Consider the following 19,821-nt stretch of genomic DNA (forward strand, 5'->3'; position numbering starts at 1 on the left):
TTAAATTCTTCCTTTTTCTCTCCCATTATTGAACTTGTCACCACCCCAGATTTTCTCTTGGAACATACCATAGCAATGTTTGACTTGTTTCAATACATATTTTGAACAAATGCCAGCCAACCAATTATTTCAAAACAAACTAACTAACTCACTAACTGAAAGTTAGAAAGAAATGGCAATCTTTTGACAACAATGGATCGGAGGTGCATCATCAGGAAAAATCTGAATTAAGCAGCAAGATTTAAAAGACAGAAACAAAAAAACGGTTTCTGCATAGTTTCACCTTCCAGTAACTGTTAGAGACGAAAGGGCTCGGCCAAATGGCGAGCAGTTTTGGTCAGAATCCTGCAGTTTAAAGTGAATGCACTAATGTGGTTAGTTGACAGGTGGAAGCAGTGATGTAATGACTGGACTGAAGTGGACAAGAATCCATGATTGTCCAGTTGTATCACCCTGCCTCTGCCTGGCATTACAGAAAGGAGGACACAGTGGTATTGTTTAAATTAAGATACTCACATATCAAGCTTGTTCACTATCAAACATTTTATCCGAGAGGTTCCTCCTGGATTCAGGCTAAACTCGCATTTGCTTTGTTAAACTAACACCAAGAAATCTTTTACTGGCATCTTCTTTACTTTGGCTGAGCAAACAGAAACTTCAGTAGTCTAGTCAACAGTATAAGCAGTGAAATGACTGCCTGGATGATTGGCATCATGGAATATGTGGTTTGTGGTTTTGAAAATTCTGTTTCAGTTGTACAATTCACATTGTTGTATTCCATCTCCAACTAATTAGTTATTTAAAATGAAATCCTGTTGTGGAGTTTTATAGTAGATGTGGTATACCATATGTGTTTATGTCCTCCTGTGCTAAACAAACAACATGTCCAAGCTGTCTGGATAAATAAACATCAGCTATACGGTGCATAGTACTGAAGGTAGTGTAAAGCATGTGCATAATGATTTACCGCTGCAGCTATGAATGTGTGTGGAAGGCATCTCAAGTGTGGATATTATGAGTCACGGAGCCCAGGCGGCCCTCAGATCCTTCCTCTACAGGTAGTGGGGCCGGCAGTGTGCAGGACTGGCTGTCTGGGAGACCGGCACCATGGAAAGTGTGGTTTTGTGGTTCATTTGAAAGGACAACAGTGCAAGGTCAACAAAGGTGCCTTTAGTTTTACTGCAGCTTTGGTTGTTCAGAACACTTAGAAGGAAATTTATCCTGGAAACGGTTTGGACAACTGGAGAGATTCTTTGTTACTTTGTTAGAGACAGTTAACCATAGTTCTTGATTCCTGGAATTTAAACATTCATTCATTATTCATTTATTTACTGTAATATCACCCAGTGCATTAATTATGTAACTTTATTTACTTAATTACTTAATATCCCATATAATCCAAGTCACACTTCAAGTAAGTATTTAATAGAACTTACAATAGACTTAATTTCTAGAGTTGTTACAAAGTGTGTCTGTGTGTTTGTGCATGTGTATGTGTGTGTGAGAATATTTCTACATTCACTGTCTGGATAAAGATGGGAAAGTGGACATCATAAAGTTATTATCAGACAACACACTAATGAGCCATTCATGCACCAGGACTCATACATTTTTTTTTCATGAAACACTTTCCGTCTGCAAAAATCCAGTTCTAGGAAACAAAAGCATTGTTTGGAGTCAATGAATCAGTGGAATCTGAGACTTTACAAGGCTGTGCACATGGAAAGCTGACCAAAGTGGGGACAAATGTTCATTCACAATGATGACCAATGAAATAAATTCCTTTTAACTTTCATGTGTTAAAGTATTTACATTGTTACGAGACTGTTATGTTTAAGGCCACAAGGAATTTCTGTGAAAATCTGTTGCTATGAGAAGTACGGCAACAGTTCATATGCATTTCTTTTACTTGTAATGAAAGACATGACTGTGTGTTCGGAAACATTATATTCCCATGGGTCGTTAAAGCCTGATATTAGGGCCACTAGAGAAAGTTGTCATCTACACGAAGTGAAATCATCCTTTAGCAGTGAGAGCTACTGTGGCAGCTCTCATTAATCATCCTCTTAATGTAAATACTTTATTCATTTTAAAAGCAACATCCTGTTCATATTTCCCCAGAGCTCCAGGGTTGTCAGACGGTTGCTGTTAGTTTACTGTGGGTTTTGATAGTTCAGCCTTACCTTATCTGGTAAATACACTGTATGTTGTAGCGATGTGGGCCACTTCAGGCAATGAAGCGGCACTTCTGGTTTTCTGGCCTGGACAAAACGGATGTGAGCCTAAAGCAAATGGGGCCAAATATCCCCAAACTGGGCCTTTTTTTTGCCAAACATGCAGCGCTTTAAGCAAGGTCTAATCTGGATGTGAACCTAAAGTTACCCATGTGGTAAATGGTGAATATGGCCCAAAACAAACCTGGCCCACCTTTGGCACCTTTGGTTGACATGTGGTATTGGTATATGGTTTACTTATGACCCAGATCTGGCAAACAGGAGTGATACATGGGCTTTATGTGTAGCAGTGACAGTGTGGGCCAAATCTGGGTCAAAACAATTAATGTTATGTGGGGAGGGCTCAAAGGTTTCACCAATAACTTAATAAATATAAAAATAATAAGACAATACCTCTTTTGCCTGAAATACACTGATCACTGCACACAGATTTTTGTTTTCTTCTTTTAAATCAATTTCCTAGAGTACACAACTAAACTTTCAGTGCTGGCGTCAGCACAACCTTCAAACACCAGATTGTGTGAAACTCCAGTTAAGAAATCAGGCCTGAACATTCCTCAAACCACAACTCAGGGACAAGGAGGCTGACTGTGTTTGCCTTCAAACATTTGACCGATCTGTGCTATTTTCAGCTACGCAGCTTCCTAAAGTTAAATTAAAGAGTGAGTCAGGATGTACTATTTACACGGGGTAATGAGAAGCATTCCCCCGACACTGTAGCTGACTGAAAGCCAGCAGACTGCAAACCGCACTCTGAATCTACACATGATGTCATGTACGGACCGATACAGTAATCAGCCTCTGCGATGCTCGAACACTGCTCCTACAGCCTCAGACACACAAAACATTCGGTTGTTTGGGTCGTTCAGGCAGGAAAACCACAATTGCAAGACACGGTAATCCTGCATAATCGTGATAACAGGAGAAGGTATTAGATTTCACTGCCTGTGACATGTACAGTACTGCGAGAGATCTCTCCGACGCCAGAGCTTGTGGCGCAGAGTGCAAACTCTTTATCCTTGTCACAGAATGCAAGTGCAATGAGGTGCTGACATTTTTACTAAACCCATAATTGCATGGTTTTTCATGCCGGTCACTTAAACAGAGAGATCACATGTCATTTGATCAAGTTAGCCTCTTGTGCGTCATCCAACTTTCCCGGTGTTGCAGTACTGTATCTCAGAAGTTCTTCAAAGGAGGCTTCAGCCTTATTTAGTGATGTAGGGAGGTGATCTGAAACTACAGGAAGCAACAAGACAAGAGTCCAAAGGTCAAAGAAGAATTAGGCTCCGAGCAGCAGCACAGCATGTGGGCATCTTTGTTCCGCTGAGTAACCTCTGTGGCCACCATAACCATTAAACCCCTGAAAATGAGCTACGACTGCCCTGAGGCTCACATGTTGCTGAATGGCACATTTGTGGTTGTGGTAAAAAAGGAGGATTGGTCACGTTTATCATTCACTGTGTCGGAGCCAAAACACCAGGGATTCCTCCATCCCAGGTACACTGACTCATTGTGAACTGCAGCTGTAACAGCCTGTAATTACATTTGTGACAGATATTTGTGTTGTTAAAATGTTCAAGCTCGTGAAATGACTGTGTGGAAAGATTGAGCACTAAATAATGCTTGTAACCTGCGGCTGAAATGTAGTAATTCTTCTAAACATATGAGCTGTGCCTAAAGGGTAGAGTAGTCGTCCTCAGAAGGTTCTCGATTCCCAGCCCATGCCGAAGTGTCCTTGGGCAAGATGCTGAACCCCGAATGGCCCCTCATAGATGATGATGCAATAATTGTAAGTTGCTTTGGATAAAAGCGTCAGCCAAATGACATGTAATGTTATGAGCTAGTCGTCATGCATGCATTTCTATTCACACTGTAAATACAACTGTTTAGTTTCACTTTCCCTATATTACTGATAATACTGCAGATGTAGTATTAAATATTTATAATTTATGATGTTATTCATCATTCAGTTGAGGAGCAATTATATTAATTTTTCACACTCAAACTATGTTAAAATAGATGGGTATTAATTTCCAATTAAACAGTTTAATCTATACACACTTATTTGTGAAAAAAAATTTAATTAAAATTGGAGTAATATGCTCTCTTTTATCAGATTGTTGCAGCATTTTAGATGAGCAGTAATTAATGTAGAATTTGTGTACTTTATGAATTACTTAAACATGTTCAGAAAAAGTCACAAATCACTTTCCTCACATTTTCCATTTCTGCAGTTTTAGCTTCTAGGCCTTCCTCTCCAGATGAAGCCCAGTCTGCTCTGAAATGTTGGTTCTCTTGCATTACATGGCTTTATTAGACTCGCTGGCATCAAATACATAATGATTCTGCAAAAATATTGACCTACCTACTGACGAGGCATTTCAGGATATTCAGGAATTTTCTGTAAGAGAGAAGAGACAAAAAACACACTTGAGAAAAACTGAAAAAGAATCAAATGTTTCAGACAAAATGAAGATTGTAATAATGGTGTTTCTTTTAGCTCCTGAGGGAAGTCTCTGACACTTTAAGGTTCCACTATGTTCACCAGCTAATCGCTAACTTTGTCTTTCTTGTATCTGATGCCCAACTGGCCGTGTGCAGTGAGTTTAAGCTGAGTGGAACTGCTAGAGTCCAGGGATAATCGTCTGTGGTTTCATTGTTATGAGCTTTCACATGTCACACATTTATTTGATCCGTTGTTTAAAACACTTAGCTTCAGACAGGTTTACAGGTTTGTGGTAATTAAGCTGTGTGTCTAACTTTTTATTAGCCTACATCCAAAATGTACGTCATGGAGACAGTTTCATGGATTCTGCTCTCATGAATTAAGTTTGTCATAAACTCAGATCACCCCGGTACTCACGCTGGGTGAATAACAGTTTTACGAGCCTCAAATTATGTGTTAGGACTTTTTTAATACAGGTGCTGTCTGTTTTATTGAGGGAGCCAAGGCATGCGAGCCCAGCATTAAACCTCAGATCTGAGGGAAAAAAAACGATTACTATCTTGTCTGGAGGTGGTCCTTCCTTCCATGACCTCTCCTAAAAAGCTTTCAGCAGCGCCAGATCTTGTCAGAGGGAAACCTCAATCCCCCGCCTGCGTCATCCTTCAAAAAGAGGTTTCAAGTAATTAGGAAAAAATTCTGGTCGTCTCTTGCGCCTGTGTGCAGCCACTGAATGGTATTGGCTTGGCAGAGGGCGATCGTTTACCCTCTGTTCGATGTTGCCTCGGCTAATTTTGGAAGGAGAATAGCGAGAGCATTGTGGCTTAAAACAAAAAGAAAACCTAACCCTGTCTCCTGGCAGTGATTCTGGGAGTGTGGGTAATGTATCCCCGTCGTTTATGGTGTAACGCTGGGATGCACCTTGTAATTTTTAAAGAATTTTTCCACAAATGTCAGGGGTCATCGGGTTAAACAGGAATTGGTTAGCATGTAATTACATACAGGGAATTGGAAGTCCCTCTCTCCTATTTTGCATCATTGCCATTTTCCCAGACGATTGAGTACATCATTAATCATCGCATGCACAGGTCAAACAGTACGTGGGAGAATTTACCAATGCATAACAGTGTAAAAGTTACCTAAAAGTGCGTGCACATCACTTCTCCCAAAAGTGTATATAACCATTTATGCAGCAAATAGTCCCGGGCATTTTGACCTAAGTGTCTCTGAGAGAAATTGTGCAATTTTTAAACCACAAATTTGCCAAATCTGCAACCAAACCATGCCGGGATTGAACAAAAGCTTCTCTGTTGTGTGTGAGATTTCCACATGAGAGCGATAGTTAAAGACACCAAAGGGAGTGGAATGAATGGACGCATTTCTCCCAACGGTTCATTTGGTACCAAGCACCCCGACATCACGATGTAAGATAGATGCCAAAGACACAGTCACTCCTCTGCTATTTCTGGTTTCCCAAAAAAAGAGCTTTTTAATTGAATGATTGAGGAAAATTGCTGTAGAGAGGGTCTTAAAGGGTTTCCAGTGATTTTTCTCTGATGCATAATGTGATAGATGGTAATTACAAAGCAGCTATAAATGGCCAGTTAGAAGATGTTGGGGATGTAAAGAGGGGGCAGATGCTGTAAAAAGTGAGCCACGCAGCTGTACCCTATTCATAAATGCCAGTTTGGGCCAAGAATCAGAACATGCTCCCAAATTTTCACAAGCTTTTTACAAATGATAATTGAACACTACACCTTCTCGGCAGATTGTTATGACATTAAGGCCGATATGTGAAAGTGAATAAAACACCATTATGTCCGCTGAAAGATTCCCTGTCCCCTTTTTTCCCGCTTCTTCCTTAAATAAAGCAAAAAAACGAAAGAACTCCGTGCTCCCGAACGCTGGAGCTTAAACTCTCACAGCAGATGGAAAATGTGAGTGGATGAAGAGCAAACAGTGGAAAAATTTCCGGCTATGGTCTGAACATTTCTAATTGAAGCAGACATTCCCCGACTGCACAGACAAGGATCCCATTTTCTGTACATACTTCACAGCAGACACGGCCGACTCTCAGGCCATGAATAAATAAATCAATAACAACCTAAAGGTGTAAAACCGCCGCAGAGGGCCAAGGCAGACTCTTCACGGCCGCCTTGTCCAACAGAAAGCAGACAAGAAGAAGGTCCCTGTGAGAACATCTCTGCTCTTTATGTGGCCTGGCGGGTCATTATCTGGCAAACCGACAGACACATTGGATTGTGGGTAGTGAGAATACATGACTCTTGTGTCTCTTCACAAATCTTCCCTTCATTACCTCATAGCCAGGTTTGTTTTTCCAAGCGTGGCCTTTCATTACTCCCAGTAAACTGTTTTTTGATCATTATGTCTTTCCATCATTCTCATCACAGTGTAAACCTTGTAAAGTCTTCTCAACGGTGTAATGATTCATTACTGTGTCATTCATAAACTATATTTGCTTATGTATTGTGACTATGCAACATAATAAGCCTGATTTGGGTTGACGTTATGAAGAAAGGGCAGCACAGTGTTGTGGTACTTAGTAAAAAGATTACCGGTTCCAATACCGGTTCGGCCGGGGTCTTGTTGCATGTTTTCCTTGTGTCTGCGTTGGTTTTCTCAGGTTACTCCGGCTTCCTCCCACAGTCCAAAGACATGTAGATTAGGGTTAGGTCTTTAATATTTGCCCTATGACTCTATAAAGCTGCTTTCAGACATGCACTGAACTCCGCAGGTCCTCCTATTTTCTCTGGAGGAGGTGCACGTGTGAACGCTAAACTCCGGAAAGGACGCTCATGGCCTCCTAGTATAAAGTCCGTAGAAATCCAGGAGAAGTCCATGTGTGAACACAGCAGGGACCCCCCATATATGTACTGTATTTGCATGAGTGATGGACTTTAAGTGTGTCCCGGTGAGCTCTGATAAACCTCTACCTGCTTGTAGGTCCCTTGACAAATACCAGAAATACATTGTTCAAGTAGCCACATAATACTGTTCATAATATCTGGTTTTACTTTGTGATTTAGTTTAAGGTCTTATGTCTTTTTCATTTCAGTGTTTTGACTTTCACATGACAGGCTTTGCAGTGATGTTAAAGAGAGCTGACAGTCTGGATGAGAGGCAGCACACCTTATGTGTTACGAATTTCCATGTCTGTCTATGCCCCTACACACACACACACACTGGATGACTGGACTTTCCCAGTCGCTTGGAGGCAGCACTGTTCCTCTAACAAGCAGCGTCTCAGTGGTCAGCATAAACTTGGCCTTAGTGGTTCGCAGTCAGAGGACCTCACACTGTGGTGGATGTCCGCCTGCTGACTTACAGCAGTACGACACTGTAGCTAACCGACAGGTTTGGCTCTGAGACTTACCAACCAACGGATCTCTCTACATCCAAACTACACAACTCCTCTCAGGGGTCACACATGTCCTGGATGGTGTAGTCAGTGCATCCAAGGGCCACACTTTTGATCCTTTCAAACTTACGTACACAAAGATCACTATGACCCATTCTGAATAGACTTTCATTAGTGTTGTTGTTTAACATCAATCACTGCTGCTAACATTATTAGCAATGTGATGTGATGTGAAATTACTATGTTATCAATTAACTCTCCATCAAGGATTAATAATAACCTCAGTGTCATTATCAGGATATTATTTGGATTATTGTGAGAAATATTTTTATGAACTTCAAGCGAAGATGTTATGTACGTAGAAAAATGATACTTAGGTGGCATCTGCTTCAAATTGGAGGAAGACACAAATCTGTGGATCACTGTCTGCCAACATGTTACCACATTTATGAAAAGTGTTGAGCACATCACACATGCATCAAGTCATTGCTTAAAATGGATTTTTTATAGATGCTGCCACTTGTCTGCAAAAGTAATACTCCCAGTATTCAAACAAGAAGCACATGGTCATCTCTCCAGCTGAGAAAACCTGACAACGCAACAGTGGTGTTTTTCTATGATGATAAGGAAATTGCTATAAAATTGTGGGAACAGTTTTATCATGATCATTTTTATAATATGCAGACAGGAAAATGAAATCATCTTGTCCTGAAGCAGATCCTGTGTGCAGGTGCTCTTGTGAAATAAAATAAGGGGATTACCTCAGAGGAATCCTCAAGATAAGCCCAGAACCACCTTCCAATCACGCAAGAGTTATTGTTGACATCCCTCATCAGTCTCTGGGAAAACGCGATTATTATCTGACTGCACAGGGGCCTAAATGAAGCCAGACAGGAGAGGGAAACGCTAAACACTCCAACAGCACACTTTCCGATCTAATCCGAGCTGTTGTGCACAGTAAACCCTCTAGAGGTGGGAGGTGTGGGGGGGAACGAAACCAAAGACATCTGCTGAAATCTGGCCGGAACCTTCAGTCACAACACTGGAATACTACAACTAGAAACACTGGGTTCTCCCCATTCTCGTGGGGAGGGAGCGTGTTATTTTGTTGATAAGGAAAGCAAACATGACAAAGGATTCAGTACATGAAGCCCTAGCTTAAGGCGCAATCTGTATTGTTTTAGCTGACAATGGAAACAAAGCAAAGCCCAAATCTGAGTCATGTTAGCCTAAGCAGAAATATTCCTACATTCACCTTTGTTTCATCTAATTGCTGTTTTAAATATAGCAGCTGTGTGTGTACGCGCCCTTACCTTTCCTCAAGCAATTCTTCTATAGTAATCAACCACTTACAGTGATGAATTTGGCCCAGGACAAACATGATCACTATATGCGGTATCCACTGTACCAGAATTTTGTCTGTAAGCGGAGGTGGCACGAAATTTCTCTATGCATGAAAAACCCTGGAAACAAGAAGGATTTAAGACACTGGCTCAGGGCCATATTTTTACACAGGGCACTGTTTAAAACCACAAAGTACCAGGACAAGGTGAAGAGTCAGGATCAGTTTCAGTGGGCAAGTTATGTAAAAAAGCCTCTGAGATATAATCGCAGTAAAGACAACCGAGAAATAAGTGTTAAACCCATAAGCTAAACAAGGAAAATAGGTGGTTTGCAGACAAGAAAATCACCTCCGCTTTTGGGAGTCTCTGGTGTCTCCTGCCTGTAACTAAATTCTGCCGGAGCAGAGGAAATATTGGCCCTTTGAATTCCAAAAGCATGAAGACAGCATCAGAATCTATACAGGAGACAATGAATAAGCTCCATGAACCCCAACAACCCCACACTACAGTGCAGTTTGGCCAAAAGTAATCTAATGCAAAGAGAAAATAGATGAATGTTGACAGAACAATCGAAGCGCCCATGAGGGTTTCAAGATGGAAGTCCATCACATCATATTACCTGTCAAGTGCCAGAGAGTGAAGACGCGCTGGAAAGACTGATTATCCTAATTTAAACTAGATTATGCTACAAGTGATAATTGCGTGAATTGACTGTGAATGTCTGTCTAGCTGTTTTCAGACAAAGAAAAAGAAATGCGTGGGAAATTTTGGCCGGACTTTTTCCAGAGTATTTTCACCTATGAAGAAAGCAGCATGAGATATCTACGTCAGATGCGTTCACAACAACAGGAAAATGTCTGGAACATTCAGGTGAGAGGTGGCGCCAGGGTAGAGCATGGAGGAGGCAGGAAATAACATGTAAATTCACTCTGGAACAAACTGCCAGAAGAGATTAGACCAGCGGAATAGGTTACTTGATTTATCTCTCTCCTTAAGACACATCTCTATAAAAAAAAGCCTTTATCGAATGATGTCTATGACTTTTGTTATCTGTATCTTTATTATAATTGGCATTTTTACGCAGATTTTGGTGAATTTCAAATAGTTTGTTGTCAAGCACTTTGTTACTTGTATTGAAAAGTGATCAACATGCCCACTCCCTCGGTTTTTCACATACAGTCCCCAGGGAAAATTTCGGAAAAAAAATATTCCAGTTTTCTGGACATTTTCCAGAGTTCATGTCTGAGAGCAGCTAATGTGACATCATAGCCACCTACACACAGGAAATATGCTGTCAATATGGAAATGTCCCCTCAAAAGAACTTTCTGACTTATCCCTCTATGATCCTTTGAGCTAGCCCATTAAACTGAAATCTTTAAAAATGTAGTATAAATAAATAGTTTAATTTGTTTTTATAAATTAAGGGTGAGTAGTGTTTAAAATTAGGATTAGAAAACATTACCCAAATAGAAAAGAGAGGTTTATTTTATAGAGGCTATTTTCATCTGTAGTATAATACTAACTTTGTTTTCAGCTCAGCTGAAGGATGAATTTGGAAATGAGTCAAAATAAACTACAATTCTTAAGTTCATGGTAATGAAGAAAAATTCAGGTCTGACTCATTCTCTTTGGCATAGAGCAAAAACCCTATAACAGGTTCTGGCTACACAGGCAATCCTTTTTTGGGGATGATTCATTGTTAGTTTTGGTCTTGTGATGGGATTTCTGAAAAATAAATAAAGGTAGAATATTTACAAATTATTGGATCGATTATTGGGTCAATGATGATTTAAAAATGTAAATTCCTTCCTGTAAGAAAATCTAGTATAAGCACATTATTGATGGTCATGTGGATGCAGCCTTTCAAATTCTGAAGACAGTCAAAGACATTCATTTTACAGTATTATGTTTTCCTGAGTGGTGCCATATGAACACATTTGAGGGCAAAACCAGAGCTGCCACACAGCCTCTTAATCACCAGTCAGCTGACATGTAGCGTTAAGGCTGAGACACAAATTACAAACTTCATCGCACATCAGAACCTTCCATCCATGATTCGCTCTAAAAGCATCATGAGATCACACAATGATTTGACTATTTTCTTCACCAGCAGCGCAAACAGAAAATGTGATTAACCCTGGCAAAATGGTCAAACAGCCAGTGAAAATGACACAAGGCTCTCAGACATAATTAGTTTAAACCCGCGATCGAGTTTCCACGAGATTACTAGGCGGCGTTTTTCCTAGAATCATGCAGAAAATGTCAGCATGTGATTAACTTCAAAAAATGAAGCACCGTGCATTAAGTTGAGAGACAAAGTGAAGAGAAACCTCAGGCTGGACTTCAAATAAGTGTCTTTAATGTAATAAAAAGACAAAATGTTAACTTTATATGAGACTACAGCAGGATCTTATTCATCAGACTACTTCAGATTAATCTTTAGTTTGTTATTTACGTAACTGCAGATCATTTTAATAGACCTGCAGCTGTGTGTCGATCCCTCAGATCCAGATCTGAGGTTGTCTTTCCAAACTGTAAAAGCATGAGAAGAAAAGACCCTTGTTGATGAGATGAAGATTTATTAGACCAGTAAAGATTAACGATGAATCTTGATTTAAAGAAAGACCTGGCCCTAATTGCAGTAGTTAGACTTAATTGCAGGGATATTATGCTGTGTTTTGGTTTTACTATTCACCTCATACCAAAACAAGTAAAGAACAGCACGAATCAGACTTGTTTTGGGGTCAAACATAATATTATTGGATCATCATTCATACATCTTATTTCATTGGAATGTACATTTGGTAATTGACCATTTGTTAACACATCCCTTGAACAGTGATTGTCCAATCATAGCTTAGCAAATCTAACGAGGCATGGCAGGCCTGTCAGGGATTTCTCCACATGTTGAAGCAACATCTGGTTGAAGCATGTCCCACTATCCAGAAATGCAGTAAAATATCCTGGATACAAACGCGCATCTTGCACATTTGGAGCCAGAGGTCTCCGCTGCATATAATAACATTTTACTCTGATTTTATAGCATCAAATTTGTCATAAAATTTTGATCTTGAAAATCAGTGTGGTAGCACTTCCTAAAATGAGAGTAACTATCTGAAAACTTCATTCAATCTCTATTTTGACTTCTAAGTTTGGCCTATGTCCCATCCACCAACATGGATGAGGTGGGTTTTATGACCTATAGTGCAACCAGCCACCAGGAGGCGATCAAGAGGTTTTGGCTCCATTTGTGGGGAGCTGTCATGTCGCCCATCTTTAGATGCAGTCTATGGTATTTTCAAAAACCGAAAATACAAGAGCAAAAAGTGTAAACAAACACTATGCAGACTATCCAAAGTCTGAGTGTGTAAATATGTTCACTGGTTAATGCCCTAAAATGTCCATAATAGAGTGAAAATGTCTGAGGCTTGTACACTACAGCCTACAGCTCAGAGTCCCACAGTCCCACAGTCCCACACATGTATACAGCTGTCAGTGATGACCCAACATAATGAGGATTAGTAAGTGTCTGATGGTTTAAATTACTGCAACTGTTCGACAGTTTCCTTGTAAAATGAGTCCGCTGGAAACTTTAAAATTGTAAAGGGGTGAGATAGTCACAGCTAGCAACAGTTATCAGCTGGCAAAATATATATGGTTGTGCTTCACCTCTTCAATATAATCATAGCATGTGTGTTTTCCATTAAAACCAATGTGCCGAAACAGTGTTTTAAATTCAAAACAGGACCTATTGCTGCCATTACACATTATTTGGTGAGGGGGTGGTGGTGGGTGGATGTAGGAGGACCACAACCCCTCCAGTCGTCATCCGGTTCGTCTGTAACCGCACGGCAGAGAAGCAGACAGTGATCGTCTGTGAAATCCATCACTGATAGGAGTGGGATTATTTAAAAAACTCCACTATCATCCACTTGGAATGTCCCTCCCACACAGATGAAGACCATCAGGCTTCAAAGCCCCCCCGCCCCCCCATCCAAAGTCTGAAAAAGAAATTCCTGTCCTCCTGTGGGGAGAGCTCAACAGAGGGAACAAAGAAGAAACAAAGTAAATCATGTTTAATTGTAGGTGTTTGATTCATGATATGACTCCCGGAGTACGTACTGGTGCTGTATTTTCTGTAACATAACATGTTCCACCGAGAGGTTCAACAGTGACTGCAGTGTGAAGTTGTAAAAAGCCTCCAAATGACCAGTGAGGGACAGATGTAATGTAGTTTTATTCTGTTGGCTGCTCTTGTTAACTGCAGCAGTATGGATGGAATTAGGCCCGTTTTCTTACAAAGTATTCTGGTGTAAACATTTGTGGGCGAGAACTGCTGCTTCCTCGACTATAGAGTCAAAACAAACCTATTGTACAATCTGTCATGTCGTCAGAACTTCACTTCATGAGACGTTGAAGTGACAATTGGATTATGACTTGGCTTCTGTTGAAGATAGACGTTATGTATGGATTAGGATCAAATATCTGATTCAAACTGAAAGACTTGTACAGTCTGAAAGTAAAAGAACCTCTTTGATATTTACCCATGTAGACTTTTGGTTTAGCCTATAATCTTGGTAGGTAACATGTTCTATCTAACACTTACTGTCCAAAGTCCAAAATCAGTTAGCCATGAAAATAGCTATGATTAATTCCTACAATATCAATTCTACTGATTTAGAGACCCTCTGTTTCCCCTTGACTAATTTGGCACATGAAAAAATTATTATCCTGAAATCTACTGTAGGTTGTGTAAATCCCTGAGGGAGAATCCTTCTATTGTTGTCCACACGACCTTTTTTCCATCAGCCCATCCATGGATTTATGGACAGAAAGCTAAGCATGGTGGCCTCTATGGCACCCACCTTCTCCCCTGCTGTTACATCCTGCTCTCGCTGGGAGGTCCCAATGCATTCCTAGCACTAGTAACCTCTCTGGTGTGTTCTGGGTGTACCCTGAGATGCTGGGGTCAAAGAGGGTGTCTGATGTTCCCAGAGGATGAATCCTAATGTTTTCATTGACCCCGTTCTGGTCAGTTCCTAGTACTTAACCAAAAATACCTGTTTCACGAGATGTCTGAATGAGATATCTTCTCCATTAAAACGATTAACTGAAGTGATATAATCTAAATTGAACTATCAACAGCTGAGCCAAATTAAAAATGTGTCACGGCAATCTGTGCTGAAAGTTGAGGTGGGTCATGATACAAAACAATTTATTTCATCCTTTTTTTGATCCATGAATGACTTCAAGTTAGTAAAGCCCGAGTTTTCAGGCTAAATTAAAACGTGGGAATCCTAATATAAAATATTTCACAGCTATATATGCTATGAGAACATTTTAACAGGTCTCTTCTCTTACAAGCCACTTTTGACCATTATGTCTAACTCAAAACACTTTGCAAATATCCTTTCAGCCAAAAAAGGAATTTTTGAAGACATTATCCATATTTTTGTCAGTCTTTCCCAGAACAGCAGGATATATCCCTCCTCTCACTGACATTCACAGACACCTCTGGGAGCTGAGTCACAGAGACTCTTTCTCCGTTGGGGGATTCAGGGGTCAAAATGACTGGCTGCTCTGCCAGCTGCTGCTACAGCCTGGAGGGGAAATTGAAGAGGATTTTCTCAAAGTTTCTCTGTGAGGAAAGAATGACACAGCAAGAGTTTTTATTCTCACAGTCCCCTGGTGGGGGGGGTTAGGCACTGATTGTCCGAGCCTACACAGACAGGCCCCCCACACTACTACACCCACACAAATATCTGAACAAACTCTGTCACAATGGGGGGCTCTGTTGTGGCTATTGTGAAATGTAACTAGCTAGCACTTATTTTATGGTTTCCACTAGGTCACCTATCATTTTGTGGTGTCCAACCTCAGGAGGGGACCAACCAAGCAGCCTCATGATAAATCTGAGGGCTCATTAGAATATGAAACCACTGAAGGGATAGTTCACGGAAAAATTAAATTCACTCATTATCTACACACCATTATGCCGATGGAGGGGTGGGTGAAGTGTTTGAGTCCTCAAAACCCTTCTGGAGTCTCAGGGGTAAACGGTGTTAGAGCAGAATCTAATACAATTGAAGTCAATGGTGACCAAGACTTCAGACGTAATAAAACAACAGAAAAAACATAACTTGCCTCCATACTGCTTGTGTGGGGTCATCCAAGTGTCCGCAAGCCCCGACATTCATATTCGACTTGAAACGAAGTAATTTACATCATGTTTTAAGCCTAAAAATCCACTGGATGTGGCTAAGCTAGCGGACGTTAGCACGTCCGATGGTCGTGAATGCACCTCATAGGTAGATATGAGCGGACTTTTAGACTAAAAACACGGTGTTATAACACAGTTATTGAGCATCAAAGCTCGATCTCACCAGGATCTGTTGGAATGAAATCTCCTCCAGCAAATTCAAATTTGGTAAATCCCTGTGGAACGGCCTCTGAGATCTGTTCATCATTAGGTGCTTGTTTAGTGTTCTGTCCCCACAAAAACTCTGAAGTTGTGTGGCTGCATCTTGTCCCCAGAACATACTCCGTGCTCCAAAGCATATTTATATTTGCATCTCATTTTTATCTTACATTCAACAACTGACCTCATGGCGTGTCCTGTTCCAGACCACTTCAGGGGAGACACTTCCTGTGGCACAAACTTCATGAAACTACTTAACCTTTTTCTCAGTTCTTCCATCAAATCAGGTTTTTCTATATTTACAACTAACTAAATCAATACAAGACAAAACAGACGACTATTCCAAACAATTCCTTTTCAACCTATGGCTGCGTTATGATGTCTGATTGGTTAGAAATCCCAACTTCTGAAATAAATGAGTGCTAATAGAAGCAGATTGATGTTGAAGTACTCAGGTTATTGACAGATCCATCCATTCCTACACTCATACATGAATTGAAAATACAGTATAATAGAATGTTAACACTTCCTAACAGCAACAGTCGACCACTATCTTCTGTTCACAGAGATCCTCTGGATGAGTAAACCCTCAGAACTACAAAGCATCTGAGACCACCCGTCATCTCTAAATAAATACACCATCACAGCTCATTCTGGAAAAAGGTCAGACAGTTCATAAACATCAGTGCAACCATTGGTGGGATAGTCGAGGCAATCAAAACACTTACTGGCTTTAATCGTCAGTGATCTCCACAGCTGTGCTCCCCCTGCACAGCGTCTAGCATTCACTGAGCTGGGCGGAATAAAGAAGAGATCCCAAAATTATAAGTTATAATCCTTTAGATCTTGTGGATCTAAGTGCCTGTATTATGCTTTTCAGGGTTTTTTCTTTCCATTAGTGTGACATGTAGCTATTTAGTGCTTACAAAAGTTCTGCCGGTTGGCAGCACGGCGTATGCAAATTAGACGTATCTACGTAACATATAAAGTCTTTATGCAATCTAGCTTCTTTTAGCTGCATTTCAGAGAGCCAATAGATACTTCTGTTGAGATTTTTTGGGGCAACACTGAGCATAACAGACAATGGGTGAAGAGCAGCGATGTATGACATGAGACAAATCATGCATATTTTAAACATTATAGCATGTAACCTATACAAATAAATCCCCAAATTAAAAACCTTATTAACCTGTAAACAACTATTATTTCTGAATTCAGCAACAACCACTCAATTTATTTACATTCTGTAATTATGTCTGCATATAGTGTTACTTATTGTATTTTGCAAAGGCTGCCAGTGCTACGCTGGATTCAGATTGCCTAACTACTGACGAGGCATTCATGGAACACAATAGCATTAATGTTATACATTTTATTCAATGGAAATCAGCTGCATTGTTTATTGTTTACTCTCCCAAATCAAAATCAGAGTCTCAGACAACAGCGGATCATGTTTAGGTTTTGAAAGGAAGACTTGAAGCTCCTCACCTTGGCCTGCTGTGGCGTGGAAAACATCTAGTGAGTGAGCATAATAACATCAGTTCGCAGGAAGAATTATTCTTGGCTTCCTCCTTTATTGAAACAACATGAGTTTGTTTTTCTGCGCTGTAAACACATACTTGTTTTCTATTCCTGACAAAGAAGCTGCTTAGTAAGTGTTGAACCTTGCATGCCGTTGTCTCCACTCACCTTGGGTGCTGCCAAATCAACCAAGACTGAAATATCAACAAGCTCATCCATGTTTGGCCTCAAAACATTTTACATGTGTCTCTCATTAGTATTTCAAGTTATACGATACTATAGGCTGAGTCCAGGAGAATCAAGAGGGACTTTATGTATAAAACACATTGCATAGTTCCTTGTTTTGTTTCCCGTTTGGGATGCATTTGGTGACCGGGAATGGGGCAAACCAGGACATGGTTGTTTTAAGAGGAATAATTCACAACCAAAGCTCCTTTTTTACAAGGACAGCTGGCGAGCTGCTGACTCTCCTCTTCCTATATCCAAAGTGGGAGTGCTGCTCCGCTGTTGCTCTTGGCATCTCACATCTGTGGAAACCTACTGTCTGCAGGCTGACTGAATATTTGCCCTTGGAGGAGTCAATCCTCCTTCATGTTCAAAAGGTCTACTTCATGCCTTCTCTAGGTTTTGATTGGCAATTCAAGAATCAAGCTGCTTCAAGTAAAGCAATTAATATTTGTTTGTGTCTGGTTGCCTTTGTGCAGTGATTCCCCTGATGCGATGTTAAAGCCAAGATGAGATTACATACAGTATAATGTGCTAGTACCGCTGGCATGAAGGTTGTAACTTCAAGTAAATAGATTTTATTATGTTTTTGATGGAATGCCACAAAAGTATTTTTGATAATAAATTGTTGTACCGATTTTGCTGGAGTGTTGCATCGTCGAGATGTTGGTTCGGAGGCTCGTCCACGCTGCCAAAGGTAGAACTCAGAGGGGACATTTTTGCAACTTAAAAAATCTAAAATCGGAACAGAAAACTGGCTGGTTGCAAAGGCCATCTAATAAAAATCTTTGCTGTTATTGGTCTTCTAAAACCCAAGTTGGTCAGTGTCTCTAGGGCTTGAAACCTTGGCTCCTTCATGCCATATGCTAGTTTCTCTCAGGAATCCCATCCTTCAAACCCTGTGAAGTTCAAGTTTCCACTGTGATGAAGTGACCTTGAGTAATACTTTCCTTGTACTAATATGGTTTGTTTTCTTGCGGAGATTAAGATGTTAAGGTTGATATCACACTAGAGTCTCTATCTAAAATTTTCCAGCAATCTTCAACTATTCCCTTAATGAGGCGTGTTGAATGCGACTGTCCACACTGTAAATGATTAATGTTTCAATGTAGATACATTAGAGAAGCATGTATTTATATTTGCTGTCCGTTGCCAGGAGGATGTTTCATGTCTGTTCTCTATCTCTATGTAAGTCTTGCATTGTAATGATGGATGTACTGTGCAGTCATGTTACATTATGAGCAGAGCTATAACGTGTTTTAATTAAAATAGTCAAAATCTCCACATGTTCCAACGTCCCAGTGCATGTGATATCCATTATTTCATCTCTTACCCCAACTCTCATGCTTTCATGGCACTCCTCAAAGAGCAAATCATTTTATTTTTCAGTTACTTAACGTTTCAGTGCCAGGCTCATTCATGTGCTGCCCAGCGTTCATGCACAAATTCACTCTCATAGCGTTCAATTTTTAAAACAACTCAAGAATTCAGCCTGTTTGGTTTAGATGGCATTAGATGAATTGTAAATCAAGAAAGAAGCCATTCAGTTCATTAAACGTTAATGTAGTTGGCTCTTCAGTATATCAAAACCTGATGGTATGTTGTGGTGAGTTATGCTTTCTTCAAACCTCGGTCTGCGTTACTGTGACGTGCTAACACATTATGTCCCACAGCTGATATGAATATGGGGCTACAACAATGTGAGACATCTTTAAAGAAATTAATCAAAACACGATTGTTGTCTTAGCGTGTACAATTATTTAATTTGACTGTACCGTAGGGGTTTGGGATTGTTCTTGTTTCGGCTTCTTGACGACGATTTCCAATTTCTTTAATTTAAAAAATATATTTTTGACTGTAGTATAAGCAACCTTTATACCGCTATCATATCTGTCCATCAAAGATGACCCTCCAGTCAGTTAGCTTAGCTCAGGTTAGCCTAGCACAAAGACTGGAAACAGAGAGAAACATCTGACCAAAGTTGATAATATCCACCAACCAGCACCTTTAACACACATTTTTGACAGAGCTAAGCCATTTATCTCTCGTCAAGAAAGCTAATGTAGATTGTGATCATGATGGTGGATCAGAGATCGTGATGGTGGATGGTGGTGGTCAATCGTGATCATGGTGGAACCTGATCACGATTGTGGTGATGAATTGTGATCGTGGATTGTTGATCGCGGACAACAAGACTGCTTGATATACAATATGCCTACTCACATATTCCAATATCTCCTCAGGAGTTAATATA

The sequence above is a fragment of the Hippoglossus stenolepis genome, chromosome 10 (assembly GCF_022539355.2).
Source record: "Hippoglossus stenolepis isolate QCI-W04-F060 chromosome 10, HSTE1.2, whole genome shotgun sequence".
Taxonomy (NCBI): domain Eukaryota; kingdom Metazoa; phylum Chordata; class Actinopteri; order Pleuronectiformes; family Pleuronectidae; genus Hippoglossus; species Hippoglossus stenolepis.